Below are 19048 nucleotides of genomic sequence, written 5' to 3'. Positions count from 1 at the left end.
ATTTTATTTATAAATTTCAGTTCCAACTTCAATAATAATAAAATTCAACAATTTTTAAGTTCAATAGTAATTCAGTGTCAGACATATATATTATTGCTCTCAAAGAATAAATGCAGTATTACAGCAGCTAAAACACAAACTGCACAGAATTCACTCAACACCAAGCAGTGCAATGAAACAAAAGTCCATAGTCTAAAATTAACATATGCAAAAAGGCAGGAAAAAGACTGAGAAATGGGAAATTATTAAATTTCTAACAGCAGCCACGCAGAAAAAGACCTTGGATAGCTTCTCATAGAGGACTATGAGTACAATTGCCCTTCTTCTGACAGTGCTCTGTATGTTGCCCTGCATGTCATGCTAAAGGGGTTAAGCATTATTATTGATATTTAGAAGTTTAGTTAACATCCTTGTTTCTGTTGCAGCCTCCAGGAACTCCACGACAGTGCCCAGACCATAGCTTTCCTGATTAAATTATTAAGCATTATTAAGCCGAGTATAATCTAACCTCATACTACTCCACCATCTTCCTATGTAAATGAATACACAGTACTTGCAATAATATAAAGACGGAATATATATAGAAACATTCCAACCACGACAAAGAAGTATAGGTACTTTTTGCAGATTGCTTCTGTGATTGCAGCCCAATCCATATTTCTCTACATATACACCCCCAGGTACATAAATACTTGAACCACAACTACTTCATTTTCCTAGATAAAGACCAGAGTCAGGTAAAGACTACTCTTCATGAGGTCCACCTGCATCCTTTTTGTTCTGCTAACGTTGAATCACAGGTTGTTGTTCATCTTGCACCAAGTCTGTATGTTCCACCTAATGTCCACAAATTTTTCTCCCTATCACTTAGAACACCTGCAGATGACATGTCTCAGAAAAGTGTTTAAAGGCTTAAACTCATATGGCAAACAAAAAAGGGAACTAAGGCAGTCCATTGTTGGCCTTTGTGTTGAAGGTCCACCATTTTGATCCAAAGTCCTATAAGGCCCACAAACTGTGGTCTGCCTGTCAAGCCAGCAGTAATCCAAGACTTTAATGGGACATTACCAAGCAAAAAACATGGGGACAAATTTGACATTCATTTTATTACAAATCCCTTACCCATAACTTAATTGAGAATATAGTTTATGCAAAATACACAAAACTCACTACTCAATTATAGTAGTAGGGTGTTGTACTGTGTTCATTATGCTTGACTTCTCATTACTTTTTGATAAAATTTTTATTAAATAGTTGAAAACAGAACACTATCAGCAAACATTGATGTCCAAGTTTTGGCTTAAATATAGAAATGTAATTTCAAGTAGTATTATGCTGAAGAGAAAAACAAAACAAATAAGAAAACCAAAAACAGCACCGTTTCTTAAGAGAAAATAGGAATGTTTGAGGTCAGAGTTGAAGAAAGAGAAGTAAACATGAGACCAGTATAGAGAAGGGCAATATCAAATGTACCAGGAATGCTTGAGAGGCAAAACTGCAGAAGGATCTGGAGAAAGATCATAGTAAAAATCCTAACAGAAGGTAATGTACAGATGATGCACAGCGTAAAATAGTTTATTTTAAAAATAAGACTAGATGATGAGATTATATTTTTGAAAATTGTGCTCCTAACAAGGTGATATTAGGAGGAGGTTCTTGTTGACATATTGTACTTAAAATAATTGGTCTATAGAAGGCTTTGTGTACCTCTGCATACAGAGAAGACACTGATTAAGAGGGAAGAGGAAATGAGGGGGAAAAAAAACAGAACATATTAGAAGAGAGTTAGAACTGATCTGAGCTAGATACAGAAATAAAAAAGGAGAAATATAAAGAAAAGTAGCTTTTAGAGATGGGAATTTATAAAGCCCTACGTTAGAAAACATAGGGGGGTGCAAGAGGGGCAATTCAATCCCATAGTGGACAGAGTGTACAAGTGTGAATTTCCCATTGGGATTAATAAAGTATCTATCTATCTATCTATCTAGCAAGAAGATTCAACTACAAATATGACAAATACTCTAAGCCTCCACTGGGTCTACCATGGAAAAAACAAGTAAGGACAGATTGGTCCAGTATTTACTAGGAAAGGGAAAAGGGAGCATGGAACTGATTAAATTTATGCAGGTTATAATATTCATTTACAGTGGATATAGAAAAGAATCATGCACCCTCCCCTTTAAAATATTCACATATTGTAGCTTTGCAGTCTAAAATGAAAACACACACACACAAAATATTTTTCCAGCTGTATTTACTCAATGCAACTTATAACAGCGAAGAGAAGGACATAATATCAACAGTTCAGAAAAAATTAAAAAAACTAGAATCACTGAGATGGTTAAGAATCCCCCCTCCAATCCCCAACCCAACCCCCCAGACCCCCCCGCAAGTATAAAGTACTTGTAAAATCAATCCGGTGTAGCTAATCACTTTCTCCATTGTACTACAAGCTAATTGGCTTCTACCTGTGATCAGTGGTAATAACTGATTAGCATAAAACATCTATTCCTAGAGCATTCCAGTGCTTGGAACTGCAACTGAAAGCAAATTATCACATATGGGTGGCAAGGCAATGTCAAAAGATCTCAGGGATAAAGTTGTGGACAGGTACAAGTCAGGAGATGGATACAAAAAATTTCAAAGGATGCAATCAATCACTAGGAGCACAGTAAAGTTCATATTCAAGAACAGGAAAAAGGAAGGTCTACAAGATGGTAGTGAGACCAGCTATGTTATATGGGTAGAAGTTGGTTGCACTGACCAAACAACAGTAGAAAGAGCTGGAGGTGGCAGAGTAAAGATGTTAAGATTTGCACTGAGTGTGACAAGGATGGACAGAATTAGAAAACAGCACATTAGAGGGTCAGCTCAGGTTGGACGGTTGAGAGACAAAGTCAGAAGGGCAAGATTGTGCTGGTGTGGACATGTGCAGAGAAGAGATGCTGGGTATATTGGGATAAGGTGTTAAGGATGAAGCTGCTAGGTAAGAGGAAAAGAGGAAGGACCAAGAGGAGGTTTATGTATGTGGTGTGAGAGGACATGAAGGTGGTGGGTGTAACGGAGCAAGATACAGAGGACAGGAAGATATGGAAAAAGACGATCCACTGTGGCGATCCCTTAAGGGAGCAACTGAAAGAACAAGAAGAAGAAGAAGAAGATACAATCCTTAGCATTGCTGCCTCACAGCTCCATAGTCCTTGGTTCAAATTTTAGCCTAGAAATTGTCTGTGTGGTCCCATGCGTGCTGACCCTGTGTGTGTGTTCATTGTTTTCTCCTACATTATAAGATAAGCATGGTAGGCTAAATCGTAACTCAAACTGACCTAGTATGAGTGTGGGTGTGTTAATGAGTGTGTATTTCTATGGACTGGCACTCTTCTCCTTGTTTTGGCTTCTGATTTCCATTGATCCTGAAAACTGTACTAAGTGAATCAAGTATTTTTTTATAATTAATACAAAAATCTGTGTGTGTGTGTGTTTTAAATGTCACCGAGTTTGGAGTGGGGGGGGTCAAGGATTCATAGATTATGTCAATATCTATATACCTGATATAAACATCAGTTTATTGTTTCTTTTTTAAATTGTGTATAGATATAAAAATCAATGAAGCAGTTCTAACATTGACAGAGCACCATCTGTGGAAATGTATAAGGAACAAATTTTAGTGGTACTTGTACAGTTCAACTGATGACCTCACATAGTAGTACAGTAGACCCCCGTGAAGTCACGGTTCAGGATTTGTGGACTCAGTCGTTCGCGGATTTTTTCTTAGAATCTAACTATTAATTGTTAGTGGAAAGCGCAAATATCCTCCGCAATTTTTTATGGCTTTTATTGTGGCAATACTGTGCTGTAGAGAGAACAGGAAGCAACCGCTGAGGGAAACGCGGTTGCTTCCTGTTCTGGGATGTTTTGGGATGGTGAAAGTAGCCAATCCGAGAGCGTTATTCATTTCTCCTTGCTGATGATTGACTGCTGCTTTGTAACGCATCTGTAGGTGAGTGGGTTTACCACCGCGGTTTGGGATGGTGAAAGCAGCCAATCCGAGAGCATTATTCATTTCTCCTTGCTGATGATTAACTACTGCTTTGTGACGCGTCTCCAAATGAGTGTCCTCGTGTTTTCCATTTTGTTATTGTTTTGTTATTTTTAAACGCACACAATGTCCTCGAACCGCTCTGTACCTTCTAAGGCTTCTGGAACTGAGTCTAAGAGCCAGAAGAAGTTTAAAACACTCCAGGAGAAGGTTGATTTGCTCCGGGAACAAAAAAGTTAGGCTGCTGTAGCGCGCCACTATGGCATTAATGAAAGCACCGTATGCTACATAAAGAAGAACGAAGCAGCGATCTGGAATACCATATCTGTAAGTTTCTGTGATAGTGCCAAAAAGGAAAAGACCGTAAGGAATAAAAATATCGTCAGGATGGAACCTGCCTTGGCACTGTTGGTCACCGACTGCAGGAAGATGGTAACATCATCCGTGAGAAAGCACGGAAATTATACCAGCAGTTCACTACAGGAGACAATGTAGCAACTTCCTATCACAACGTTCCTGAAACCTATAAAGAAAAGCTAGCACGAAACCTCACCAGAAGAAGACCCGTCCAAAGTTACAACTCCTCCTGAAGCGCCTGAAGAAGAGGCGCCACCCAGGGAGTTTTATATCTACTAAAGTTTTAAAGCTACTTCATCATCATCATCAATATCATTCACCATTGGTGAGTACCCGTACATTTTACTGTATTTTAATTAAATGAAATTATTATGTATTTACTCTACTTATAACAAAGAAAATGACAGCGCATACCAAAGAAAACGCGCTTGCATGAATTACAGTATGTATAGCGGTAACATCGGTATTTTACATTCTAGCACCGCGGGAGACATAGCAGTACAGTACTGTAAAGTAGACGGGTTTACCTTTACATTCCGTTTTTAGGTAATGTATTAAGGTAATGTATTAATGTATTAAGCCGAGTTTGCAACGAAATTAAAGTGCTTTGGGGGCATACTGTATTTAGGGTTGAAACTATAAAAAAAGGCATTTAAAAGGCATTTTTTTTAACCACATCCAAAAGTCATGGTTTTTCACAATTTGCGGGTGCTCTGGGAACATAACCCCCGCGAATTTTGGGGGTGTACTGCATAGCTACTGAGATTCTTATAAAAAAAATTCTCAGTCTGTGTTTAAATTGAGTGGTTGGGTTCATGTTGATTTTCACAAGGTTACAGGAAAATACAGACTAATATAAAACATGCAACTCGCATGTACTGTCATATTAACCCTCTGTAACTCCACCCTATCAGTTTTGAAAAACTGGTATGCAGTATCGGGTGAATATTTATTATAAAAAAAAAAATTTAAAAAAAGAATAAAATAATTTAATTACTGCTACACTTGTAGTTCCATCTCTGTTCCATTGAAATGTCATAGTCTATACTTTTCTACCACTCTCCATTATTTTTACAGCCTGTACAGTCCATTTCTAGTAATGGTAGTTTTTTTAATGATGACTAAAAACCTCTATAGTGTTTAATACACACTAGGGGGCTCCGCCCCCTGCTCGCTTCACTGGCTAACCCCTGTGTTTGGTTTACCGGATATACAATACAATTTATTTTTTGCATAGCCCAAAATCACACAAGAAGTGCCGCAATGGGCTTTAACAGTCCCTGCCTCTTGACAGCCCCCCAGCCTTGACCCTCTAAGAAGACCAGAAAAAATTCCCAAAAAAAAAAAACCCCCTTGTAGGGAAAAAATGGAAGAAACCTTGGGAAAGGCAGTTCAAAGAGAGACCCCTTTCCAGGTAGGTTGGGCATGCAGTGGGTGTCAAAAAGAAGGGGTTCAATACAATACAATACATAGAACAGAATAAATCCTCAATACAGTATAAAAATAAAAATTCTAGAAGTACGGAGTAGAATTTCACATTAGATGATATCACATAATATGATTTGGATTTGTTTTAAGTCCTGGAGACCTCATTCATCAAGCTGCCTCCCCCATTTTACCATTCCACATCTGAAATAGCGCTAATCCAATGAAAGGACCCCTCATTCCCATGTCCACAATTCATCAGGGATGACTTTACCTTAGGCTGGCAATCTACAATTTAAAGAGATTGTTATTTTCTTGGGAATTGTTACATATGCATTATTGTCACTTTTATTTTAAAAACTTTTGTAAAAACAATACTTGTTTCTTTATTTCCTGCCCCGCGCATGGTTACATCTCTTTCTTGCCAGGCATATAATGCTACTCGTGTTGTGAAGGGTGTTGCGGCTGAACGTACGCTAAGGATATGCCTTTGGATCATTTGCTGTCTTTTTGCTGCTTGCTAGCTGCCTCTTCTGCCTGTCGCATGTTGTTTTAAGAGCTGGGAGTACATGATGCTTGCCTTCCAAAAGCAATCCAACAACTACTAGCTTAGAGGTCTGTTGACTTGTTTTAAATGATGGCTCACCACCTGGTCTCACGTGACACTGTAAAAGCAATACCTGTCTTTTATTTCTGGCCTCAGACGCGGTTGAATTCTTTCTTGCAGGACGTATAACGCTGCTCGCGTTCAGGGGGGCTGCCCTTCGATCTTTTTAAAGCCTGTACAGCCACTGTCCTTTTTGTTACGGCCCTGGGACAATCTCTTGGCACCAAGTCTCATGTTTACGGTCCCCGCGAGACGCACCGTAGCAAGTCTCCTTGGTCTCGCGGGTCTTTAAAATGTCTTCCGAGATGATCATGTATCGTAGGCCTTGCATTTGCTTTCCAGGACAGGATTTTTTTTTATAATAGAGAGAAATGATTATCCAGTAAAAAAGGAGCCAAGTTTAGCAATCAAATGAATGAACACTTTATATGCACATGGCACAGTGATTGTTAGACAAAGCACTTTCATTTTGTGAGTTTGCAGATGTGTGCTTATTTGTCTTCTATTCAAGAGCCTGTTTTCATATCAAAAAAGTGATGTGCAGGTCATTATCCAGTCAGATTTCTGAAATTCCCAGCCAAAAGCACGTTTTAAGTGATAGACTCATTTGAGTTCCAATAGGTATGAATTGTTTCTTCATTCAGCAGATAGGTTTTTATCAAATAAAAAAAGAACAGATTTCTGGGTGCCAAATGCATCTAGTATTAAGGCTATAACAAACCTTGATTGCCTTAAAGTTATTACCACTTTAATTGCCAAAAACTGTTTTTTAGTCTCTGTTTGTTGTCGATTCGATAGCAAGTTTTCATATCAAAGCCACAGGAAGACCTTTTGCAAAAAAGACAACTAAAAAAAACAGAATACCAACTTCTGAAAGAGCCAGTCAAATGTTATTCTGTAACAAACTGATCATGAACAATCAAGATTTTAACCTTCCTATCCATCCTACTACAGTGGCATTTGTAGTTATCAAAAGAAATGTAAAAATTATTCATATTAGCTGTAAACATTTGAAAGAGCTTTTTAGTTGTTTCTTACACATTCAATGTTATTTTTATGGTGTGTGGAAGCTTATTCAACACATAGTATAGTAAGAATAACCTTCACGGTTTATTTTTTTTTGTAAAAATGTAGCTAACTTATAGAATGTACACAACATAATTCCTTGTCCTGATGTAAAAATTCTGAAGGAGAAATGTTGGCTCTTAATTTTGATATGAAACATGAATTTTGTGTGAAGTATGAAGAATCTATGGCAAGTTAAATCAAAGTAGCAGAAAACAAACAAATATTAGATAGCATTAAGAGGGTTAAAAAGCAAGTACACTACAAAGCAGGACTGTGTCTCCAATTAAAACTAACAGAAATTCTTAAAGGCTGATCTTATTAATTTAGAATTCACTAACTGAAATAATCAAAAAGAACAAGGAGGAGAATATAATCTCAGTTTGTCGCATTTTGTGTGTGTGTTTGCAAGCTTCTCTGCATGCTTTGTTTGCTCTAGACATGACACTGATCTGAAGGAGTCTGTGTCTGGCTGGTGCCAGCAAAAAATTCTGGATTGAATAGTTGAAAAAAAATGATCTGATTGTCTCACAGATCTAACCATAAATATCATAAGAATGCTTGTTGTTACACTGATATACTGTAAAAGAGAAGTAAAAAAAAGTCCTGTGTTAAGGTAACATGAGGACAACATTAGTGATGCCCATACTATCTACAGAGAAATGACCTGTCACTTTAAAAACTCAAAACATCCATTACATTTCTAAAAGAAAACATGCTACATAAACATCTGTAGCTGTATGTGCAAACAAGATGGAATTGTATGCATTATGTGACTGACAGCCTCCTAGCAAAGAAATGTAACTTCCCTGAATATTCAGTGGTGTATGACCTGCCGGCCATTGTGAAAGCAAATAAACAAGAACTACTGGAAAAAAAACCTTTGTAATTTTTGCCCTTTTGTATTATATTATATTAAATATAATGTCATATGTTTATAATGGTGTTAACTGTTCATTTTTTATTAATACAATGAAATTCTATATGCTTACTATTCAGTGACCATAAAAGGTCAGGTCAGGGAGCATATACTGGAACAGCTCGTTGCCACACCCACCACACAACAAAACACCTAGTGATCCTGGTTGGCAACACCCCTGGCAGATACGCGGTCCAGTCCCAACCTCTGGAAAAGACCATCTATCTGCCGCAGCCAGGTGTTATGAGAGTATCCCCTTGGCCTGGTCCAGCCACTCGAGTCTTCAATGAGGATCCTGTGAGACAGATCACCCTCAGAGAATCACGCCACATGGCCATAGTGCTTTAACTAATGCTCCCTCACAATTCCGGATAACGTGCCTCATTCGGGACACCATGAGCAACCGCTCATTCGACACAAAATCAAACCAGTGGTACCCAAGGGTTCTCCAAAGAGCCACAGTACCGAAGGAGTCCAGTCTTCATCTCAGGTCACTGGACAGCGTCCATGTCTCGCAACCATATAGCAAGCGTGGAAGTACCAGGACTTTAAAAAGATTTGGACCTTTGTCCTTTTGCATTGATATCGGGAGCGCCACACACCCCTTTCCAGCAACCCTCATGACCTCCCCCCATGATCTTCCAATCCATCTACTGACTTCATAGGAAGAGTCACCAGAGACAAGAATGTCACTGCAGAGGTAAGTAAATCTTTTGATGAGGTCAACATTCCCTTCACAGACAGACACACTGTTGATGGCTGTGCCCATGAGGTCATTAAAGGCCTGGATCTTGGTTTTTATCACACTTGCAAGCCCAGACATTCAGATTTCTCGCTTAATCTTTTAAGAGCCCCAATCAGAGCCTCCATTGACTACTAGAAGATCACAGCATCATCAGCAAAGTCAGTATTGGTGAATTTTTCTTCACCACCAGCCCCAGAGCGCTAGACCCCACAACCTTGCCCAACACCTAGTCCATGCAAGCATTGAACAGAGAAGGAGCAAAAACATACCCCTGATAAACCCCAGAATCAGCTGGGAAAATGCACAGGTTCTGCCTCCACTCTGCCCAACACTCACAGTACCAGTGTACAGAACAGCCATGATATCCAGCAACCTTGAGGGGATCCCGCTAAGTCTCAGGATGTCCCTCAGGGCAGCTCAAACATCTGAGTCGAACACTGATTTTTGTAAAGCATTCGACCATAAAAATACTAAAATAAATAAAATTCCCTTAAAATACATACTCTCACATGCATGTGCATTGTAGGCAGCTTAAAGGCTCAGGTAATGGTAATGGTAATTTCCCACCAGAAAATAAGAGGGCACTGTGGACTAAAGCTTCATCTCTTCCTCAGTCTGCCAACAGGAAGATTTAGGGCACCCTTGACATCACAGTCTTCCTGCCGGAATTTCCTCATCACAGGAAGCTCCACCATCTTAAGGTGGTCTGTTTGGAGACTCACGTCAATAACATTTTCTCTTCTTTTTAACACGTTAATAACCCACGTTTGCCCCAACTGTTCTCATTTGTGTGTATTTTTTCCTACAACATTAATAAAACGTGTACAAAAATATTTATCTATAATACATACGGCATAAAAGAAAATAAAATGCTTCTCATAATTACAAGTTTTCATATTGTTTAATTTTTTCAGTAATGTACAAACAAGGCTTACTAAAAAAAAGTAGTTTTCACCATTTCTCCAAGTCTAATTAGTGTCCATTTTAATTCAAAGGAAAAAATAAAAACCGGTCTGAATTCATTAAAATAGCTTTTCATGCCATTTGTCTAATTGGACTGGAAGATTTCTTAAATTCCCTTTTCTCGGTTTATTACTCTACATTCTTTAATGTAAAGGCTAATAATCTAATCATTTCTTGCTCTCTTGATAAAACAAGGCTTGACTTGCTTTGTTTACACCTGAAGAAGTTTACTGAAAAAAAAAAAAAGAAAAAAAAAAAAGATGCACACAGGCTCAATTACCATAATACCTAACATAAGAGCAGTGCAATTAAATTACCATAAAGCTTAGAAAAGCAGGGGCTCAAAAGATTGTTTTTTTTGTGCTTGATCAATGTAGTGTTCACCAATTGAGTCTTTGTTAGTGAAAACTGGCCAATTAGATTGGTGGCCGGCCGATCGATCAGAAAATCTCTAGTGATGTGGACTGTACTTGGCTGCAGCCATACTAGATCCCAAGAAATAATGACGGTCATGTATGATTACATCTCTCTTTGTGTGTGTTATTTAAACAGATACTACAATAGGCATGTAAAAGCAGCAAAAAAGTTTAAATACTGATATTAAAAATAAGTATATGTTTGAACATGGGTTAAAAATACTAGGTGCTGCATGTATTTGCATCTTTCATGCTTTCTTTTTTATATTGTCATTACAATTTTTACTATTTTCCTTGCGGACTGCTGTAAAGCATAAAATGCTTAAGACTCATGCACTGTTATTTAAAAGATGCATGTGAAAACGCAAACAAAGATAACACTTAAAACATAGCCTTTCACAAAAATGGGATTCTTTATGTGCATAAAAGGGACACAATGAAAGACAAAGCAGATCTGAGAAGACTGCCTGTACTGCATACTAGAAATCTAGGTAAAATATCTTTTCTTCAGCTATGTTTATTTTTACTACTGGAGGTCAGAAAAATTAATGGGACTAGCCATCTATTGTTTCATATAAATTGTGAAGCATATACTTGTGAAGCATATACCTGTATAGACTCAAGAGTGTCTCCAAACGAAACAACAATGTTACGTTATAAAAATCTTCAGGTTTTTCCTCCATATTATACTGTATGTATTTTTTAAAATGTTTTATCCGAATGCAAACACAGACATTCAAATGTAAAAGAATGGCTGTCTATTTACTACTAGTTTCAACATTAGACTACTCCAGACATGCCGTACAATATTGCTGTATTTCACAGATGTATTTTTTGCACGTCTTTCAAAATTAACATTTTAATTTTGAATTGTTAGCTTCTATCATCATTAGCAAAACAGACAACTTTCATTTACTAACCTTGACTGGAGGACAAATATTGTGTGGTCCTGGGGCCTCATGCATAACACCGTGCATAGAATTCACACTAAAACATGGCATATGGACAAAAGGGAAATGTGCGAAAGCACAAAAAAATCCAGATGCATAAATCTGTGCGTTCGCCAACTTCCACGTTCTTCGGCTACATAAATCCCGGTCAGCATGAAAAGTAACGCACGTGCACGCGCCTGCTGCCACTCCCCAACTCCTCACAGAATTACACCTCTTTGAATATGCAAATCAATATAAATAGCTCTTAACACTAGAATTACCAGACCCTACGAAAATACTCGTAGATCTGGCCCACCTTAAATCCATTCGCACCTCTCCCTCAGCGTCTTTTGTCCTGTAAATGTTCCGATTAAGACAAAGCAGCAAGCAGCCTGCTATTCCATCCCCCACCACCGCAGACCGTGCACAAACTTCTCCCAGCTCAGGCCTTGATTGATTATCTGGGAGTGAAGTGCTAGAGTGGAAATAATAGATCGTCATTTGGAACACATGCATTTCTATAATAATCTGTGTAAACACATTGTTAAAACAGAAACGTTTGTCATATTTTAGTAGTAAACGACAAAATGTTTGCATAAACTATATAATGTGTGAAGCCTGAAGTCCAAAGATCAAATAAACATTTTCACAAAAGGTTCAAGGACGATACAACAGCTTCCGTGGCGTAGTGGTAAGATTTGCTGACTTGTAATCAAGAGTCCCCGGTTTGATCCCAGCTGCCTCCTGTATTTGCCGTTTTCAGTAGTGAACTGTTCTTATTGTTAATATTATACAGTACACACATACATTTGGTTTGCATCTGTAACAGACTGTGTACATTTATAGGAATTGTGAAAGTTACATTTTTTTTTCACTTTTATTCTCTCACTCACGATCGTGATACATACTACCGCCATAGGGATCTGACGCTATTGGTTTTTATTTGAAACTGGGAGTAACTGTAGATGTGAGTGGTGTTTTGAGGCAATGGAACTAGACATTCTCCAGTCTGGAGGGATAAAAGCTGACACACAAACGCTAGTGAATCTGCCTTCTTCATATCTCATATATAAAAAAAACCAGACATAGATATATATGATATTTGGAATTATTCATTTTATGACCTGTATAGTACATTTCGGAAAACATTGTGGCATGGATGTAATATTATTCACATTATTCATATTCATAACACCGCATGTTTTTTTTCCCCTGATCTTGCCAGTCCCTACATGTTGCTGTTTCTTTTGTACTCCAGGACATGCAAACGCAACAATAGTACAGAGAGGTCAGTTCAGCGCTATATGCAATCATCACATTCAAATGTTAACAGTTCACACACACACAAGGACCCATCCTTCCTACATTTACAACATGTGTACCTGTTGCAATGCGCACACTTCTCTATATGCTTTGGTTCCTATTACATTGAAAGGGCACCTGACACTGACTCAGTTTACTTTCCTGGGGAAGCGGCTGTCTTGGAACAGGCGCTTGTCCATGTTGCATCCTCCTTTTCTTTTTCCATTGCCTTTTCTAGTAAGATGCAATGACGAAGTTCCTCTGCAAAGTGAGCCATGAACACTCTTCTTTTCTCAGTGGCCTCCGTGCATGCCTTGCACAGTACATGTGCGTTGATCGCTGCCAGGTCAATCTTGTTATAGCACAAGCAACTGGCCACCTGCATCTTCCTGCGCGCACTGAATAAGCTCATGCCTTCTGGTGCACGATGTCAATGCAGCACGGAGAAAAAAAGAAAAAGACAAATACTGTATATGGGACATTGGGTATAAATTTATTGTACTTGTAAAAGTTAGATTTTTTCAGTTTTATTCTCTGAATTACGATCACGCTGTACCTCCCCCCAACCCTGGAGTGTTGGAGAAACTCGAAAGCTCAAGTTCACAAAGTCGCACAGTGCCCAAAAAAAAAAAAAAGTTGTCATGTATCAAAGTTGCCATGAAAAGGCGATTTGTAGCCCAACGTCTGAATGTCATATGAAAGCTTGAGAAAGCTACACAGAAAAGAAAAAAATAGGGACACAGTGAGAAAAAAGCTTGAAATGTCAACTTTAATCTCAAAATTTCCACTTTAAACACATAGTTTATTTTATCATTAAAGTATATCATCATAAACTTCATCTTTAAAATCGTTTAATTTACTAGTTTCTCAAACAACATTGTAGCTAAAGTAGCATGTTAAATGCTTTGTTTTGTATGTGCTCTTCTATGTGCTCTATGTATGTGAATCACTACGTGCTTCTAAACGGGCTTTCTCTTCCTCCGTCAGGACACAGAATCCATTACATTCCTGATATTGCAGCTCTCTGAATAATTAAAATACTGAGATTATAATTAAAATACTGAGATGTATACTTGATATCGTTTTCATGATGATAGGAGTTAAAGCATGTTATTAAACATGGGAACACGGTGGCACAGTGATAGTGATGAGCTGGTGCCCTGTCCAGAGATTGTTCCTGCCTCCCGCAAGATGCTTGCTGCGCTATGTGCGACCTTCGATGAAATAATTTATTTACAGCAGTACTGTCTCTTTCAAACGTACTACCAATTCCTGTCCTTCCTTTTCTTTCTCCAAGTAACCAATCACCACACAATCAGCACTGTAATAGATGTTAAGCCATCTGTAAGCTTAGAACGGCGATTGTTCAAAACTTTTAAGGAACATTGAAATATGTTCGTAGTACAGGTTTAATTATTCTATCCATCTATCCTTCCAGTGTCGCGACAGCCCCAGCAAGAATACAGCCTGTGGCAGGAACAATCCCTGAACTAGCTAGCGCTGCGACACCGCGTCCTCACGTTTAATTATTAACAATACAGATTATTTAAATGATATTAACATGTTATCTGTATAATGCAATAAACACTTTGCTGCATTTCATCTTAAAAATGATATCGTCATCATATGTAAATATGCGCTTTATAAAGTGGCTCAGGTTGTGCAATATTATAACTATCGCAAGTTTACAGTGAGGTAATTTTAATTATAAGTACAAACATTTCTAAAAGGAGCACTTGATGGACTGATTGAGTGCATTTATAATTCTTGGGATGAAACTGTTTCTGAACCGCGAGGTCCGTACAGGAAAGGCTCTGAAGAGTTTGTATTATGAGAGCAGTTCAAATAGCACATGGCTGAGGCAGTGTGTGCTTCATAGTGTATACCGATAATTCTATTTCCGATCAGCTACCATAGAGCTGTGATTCCACACTCAGATACAGTGGTATAAATATTTGAGAGTAACAACGCTAAAGCAGCTATGGTATTTGGAATAGTTTGGCCATTCTGTGGACCATTATATTGTTACAGGTTAATTACAATCAGATGCAATAAACTAAAAAACAATATGCGGTTAATTTCAGTGTATTTGATAGATCCACATCCCTGATGCAGCTTTAACAAAGAAAGGGAAACCACACTTGAACAAAACCACTGCTTTGACGCTGGGTGCCACCAGTTTGCAAAACCAAGCAGAGAACTTGCGTACGCCAAGCATTTAGCTGGCATGAAAATGTGCGTGGCTTTACGCCAAGTTTAGGTTTTATACATGGCGATGGAGCGTGGAAATGGGCTTACGCAACGTTTTTGTGCGTACACACCGTTTATACATGAGGCCCCAGGTGATTAGTTAGATATCAGGCTATTTAATCTAAGAAGCACTTTTTCCTCAACATTTTCTAAGTCACTAAGTACCTCCTTAGTAGTTTCTTACTTCTCAACTACTTCAAGTTCAAAGCCATGGTCTGTATATTCGAGCTCAATTTTACCATTACTCTTCACCTCCTCCTTGAACACTCTTTAAAATATTGAAAGAATCTTCTTTGGGTCATCTTTTGCTTTTTCTGCACATGCCTTTGAGCCCACCTAATATTCTTTACCATTGCTGTCATGCTCTCATTTGCCCTACAGTTAGCAACAGTCTCTTACAAATGTGTTTTGTTTCTTTGCAACTTTTTTCTTTAGCTTCTGACTTATCTGCCACAGAGTTATCTTTAATTTCCTATGGCTTTTGCTTTGGTATAAGCTTGTACTACATTATATGTGAAACACTTAAACCTGACCCACATCTTTCCAAGTCTCCCTATAAATCTTAAAAAGCTTATCACAATTTATCTTCATTAGGCTTTGCTGCATCTGCTTAAAATTTGCCCTACTACAATTAAGATCAACTATTTTACTTTTGGAATATGGACCCTCCCAAAACACTGAAATGTATTACAGTATGGTCATTTGTTTTTAATAGTTTGAAGCACATCTATACTCTGAATCCTATCCTGATTATTACAAAATACTAAATAAATCTGGACAGTCACCCCTACCAGTTGGTGCTTTAACATACCGTGTTAAAAAAAACTATTGATTACATTCAAAAACTCTTGTTCTTGTGCTCCACTATTTGTAAGGCAAGCCCAGTAAATATTTGGATAACTGAAGACCCCCATGACAATATAATCCCCTTTGAAAATTATGAAAAAGAAAATTGAAACAATTATTTGCATTAGATAATACACTTCTAATATGTGGCCTCAATCCTAATGTACATCTTCACTAAGCTGTGGTTTGCTATCTAATTGATGAAGACTTGGTTTTAAATAAATGGTGATTTCACTACCTTGTTGCTTTTGTCTGTCATTCCTAAGTGTATCCATCTATGTTATACTTCTGCTCATTTCTTTTATTTAGCCATGTTTCTGTTATGCCTATTACATTGAAGTCATGTGCAGCTATACAGTAATCCCTCCTCCATCGCGGGGGTTGCGTTCCACAGCCACCCGCGAAATAAGAAAATCCGCGAAGTAGAAACCATATGTTTATATGGTTATTTTTATATTGTCATGCTTATGTCACAGATTTGCACAGAAACACAGGAGGTTGTAGAGAGACAGGAATGTTATTCAAACACTGCAAACAAACATTTGTCTCTTTTTCAAAAGTTTAAACTGTACTCCATGACAAGACAGAGATGACAGTTCCGTCTCACAATTAAAAGAATGCAAACATATCTTCCTCTTCAAAGGAGTGCGCGTCAGGAGCAGAGACTGTATGAAAGAATGAGGAAAGCAAACAAATCAATAGGGCTGTTTGGCTTTTAAGTATGCGAAGCACCGCCGGTACAAAGCTGTTGAAGGCAGCAGCTCATTCCCCCTCAGTCAAGAGCAGAGAAAGAGAGAGACAGAGAAAAACAAACAGTCAAAAATCAATACGTGCCCTTCGAGCTTTTAAGTATGCGAAGCACCCTGAAGCATGTCGCTTCACGAAGCAGCTGCAGGGAGCAACGTAAAGATAATCTTTCAGCATTTTTAGACGAGCGTCTCTATCGTCTAGGTGTGCGAACAGCCCCCCTGCTCAATCCCCCTAAGTCAAGATCAGAGAAAGTCAGCGCAAGAGAGAGAGAGAGAAAAGTAAGTTGGGTTTCTTCTCAGCCATCTGCCAATAGCATCCCTTGTATGAAATCAACTGGGCAAACCAACTGAGGAAGCATGTACCAGAAATTAAAAGACCCATTGTCCGCAGAAATCCGCGAACCAGCAAAAAATCTGCGATATATATTTAAATATGCTTACATATAAAACCCGCGATAGAGTGAAGCCGTGAAAGGTGAAGCGCGATATAGCGAGGGATCACTGTATACAACTCCAAGTCATTCATTTATTCTTAATACTCCTGCATTAAGGCAGGCTATTTTTAATGTATTGCTAGTTTTAATGTTATTGTTGATGTAGTAGTTCCAAGAAAAATGTTTGATCACTTTTTATGTTGAAAGAGACCGTCACACCTCGTGGTTAAGACAGAGTGAGTTCAGGTGCTGTTGCATTTTGTTACTGCAGCGAATTGGCTTAATCCTTCTATTTCAGATGCTACTTAATGCTGGATGGGTTTCATATAAAACGATCAGATGGAGTGGAAAAAGCAGGACAGGGTCTGGATACCTATGTGAATGAGAAATATAAGAAATGAGCACATTTCAGTTAAAGCTAATACTGTACAGTACCTGTGTTCCAAACTTTGAAATGCTGACCAAATTCATTCACATTACTGCTAGGAGGGAGTTGTATCCTCCATTGAACTTTACATTTAAACTCGGCAACATAAGTTATTCTCTCTGATATCAAGACTAACGATGAGTCATTCTGAACAAACTTGTAACGGCATATTCCATTTGTGGACGGCAAAAGCTGGACCTGCTGTATACAAATGTTAATGCCTTTAAATGTACATCCAGACAGGTCTGACCATCTTACTAACATCTACAAGCCTGTTATTGACAGCAGCAGCCCTCCATTATCTAAGCCAGAGGTACTTGTGTGTGTGACCACAGCTGATCCAGCATTTCTCCTACTTGTGTCTGTATGAAAGTATGTTTTCTCTGTAACTGAAATGGCTCTGGAAAGCAACAAGGCAGTCAATATCTCTCTATTATAATAAAAACAATCTTGGGAATAAAGACGAGACATGGATTTTCACAGAGTGACACTTTCACGTCCCACAAGACGAGACTGTGCAATAAAAGACAAAGAATAGATGTCAAAGTAGAATATCGTAAAGAATTCAAAAACGTTGGAGCGATACACATGCAGAGCAGGTTAGAGATAATGGAAGTACGAAAATTCGAAAGTCTCAAAAAAAATGATAGTAAAAATCGCATTAGCACAAACAAACGGAAATTATTACTCTGTGAAATAATGGAACAGCAAAATGAGATTGAATATATTGTTCAGATTTAAACTTTAAGTTGGAGACTTGTAGATCATCTAATTCATGTTGCCATCAGGGAAAAGTAGAAATTCTTCCCAATGAAGAGGCATATCCGCGAGAATTAAAAGATTTGTTGTTTGGTGAAAGTGAAATCCACATACACTGTCACGCTTGGGTCACAGAGTTGCACAGCTACACAGGAGATTTCAGAGACAGAAATGTTATTCAGACACTTCAAACAAACACAAGTCTCTTTCAGGATTGAATTGAGCTCCGTGTGTATTTGTTTCCCATTGTATCACCGTTTAAGAAGGGGTTTCGGAGGAGCGACTGCATCTCCTTGGGGTGCGCTCAGCCCCCTCTTCACAACGCGTGCGGTAGAGACTAGAAGTGGATGGCGCATAGCGCAGGCTGGGGGCAGGTTTTGGCGAGTGAAGCCCCCTAGTGTAATAATAATTTTATCTCGTGGTGCAAGGTGATTGGTCCAACAGAATATGGCAGAAAAATAAGACACAATATTTTAATTTAACAAAAGGAGGTCTCTATTAACATTAAAGTCCTGAATACCCAATTAACACAGTGTGCACTCCATATAGCTTGAAAATCCCTCCTACCCCACCTATGATCTCTTGCTTTGTCATAAATCAGTCTCAAACCGTTTAGGTCAGACCAAATAAGACTTAGGTCATGTCTGGTGACTTTTTTGTGACCCTTAGTTAGCCGACATACGTATTATCAGCTTTATTTCTTACAGAGATCATTAATAGCCTATCTTTAAACTCCAAGATACTCCGTTAACACAAACAGGACACAACTCACACCATATTGAAATAACTCTAAGACCGCCTGTGGAAATATTT

At 38.3% G+C, this 19048-nt stretch overlaps 1 protein-coding gene across 2 annotated transcripts in view; it reads right to left on the bottom strand.

Moving 5' to 3' along the window:
- Positions 1–19048, bottom strand: part of ppp2r3b (protein phosphatase 2, regulatory subunit B'', beta) — a 149170-nt gene that overhangs the window by 29630 nt on the left and 100492 nt on the right. The gene's annotated exons all lie outside the window — the stretch shown is intronic.

This window comes from Erpetoichthys calabaricus, chromosome 4, assembly GCF_900747795.2.
Source record: "Erpetoichthys calabaricus chromosome 4, fErpCal1.3, whole genome shotgun sequence".
Lineage (NCBI taxonomy): Eukaryota > Metazoa > Chordata > Cladistia > Polypteriformes > Polypteridae > Erpetoichthys > Erpetoichthys calabaricus.
The sequence above is the reverse complement of the archived record's forward strand: the minus strand, read 5'-3'. Positions and strand labels throughout refer to the sequence as shown.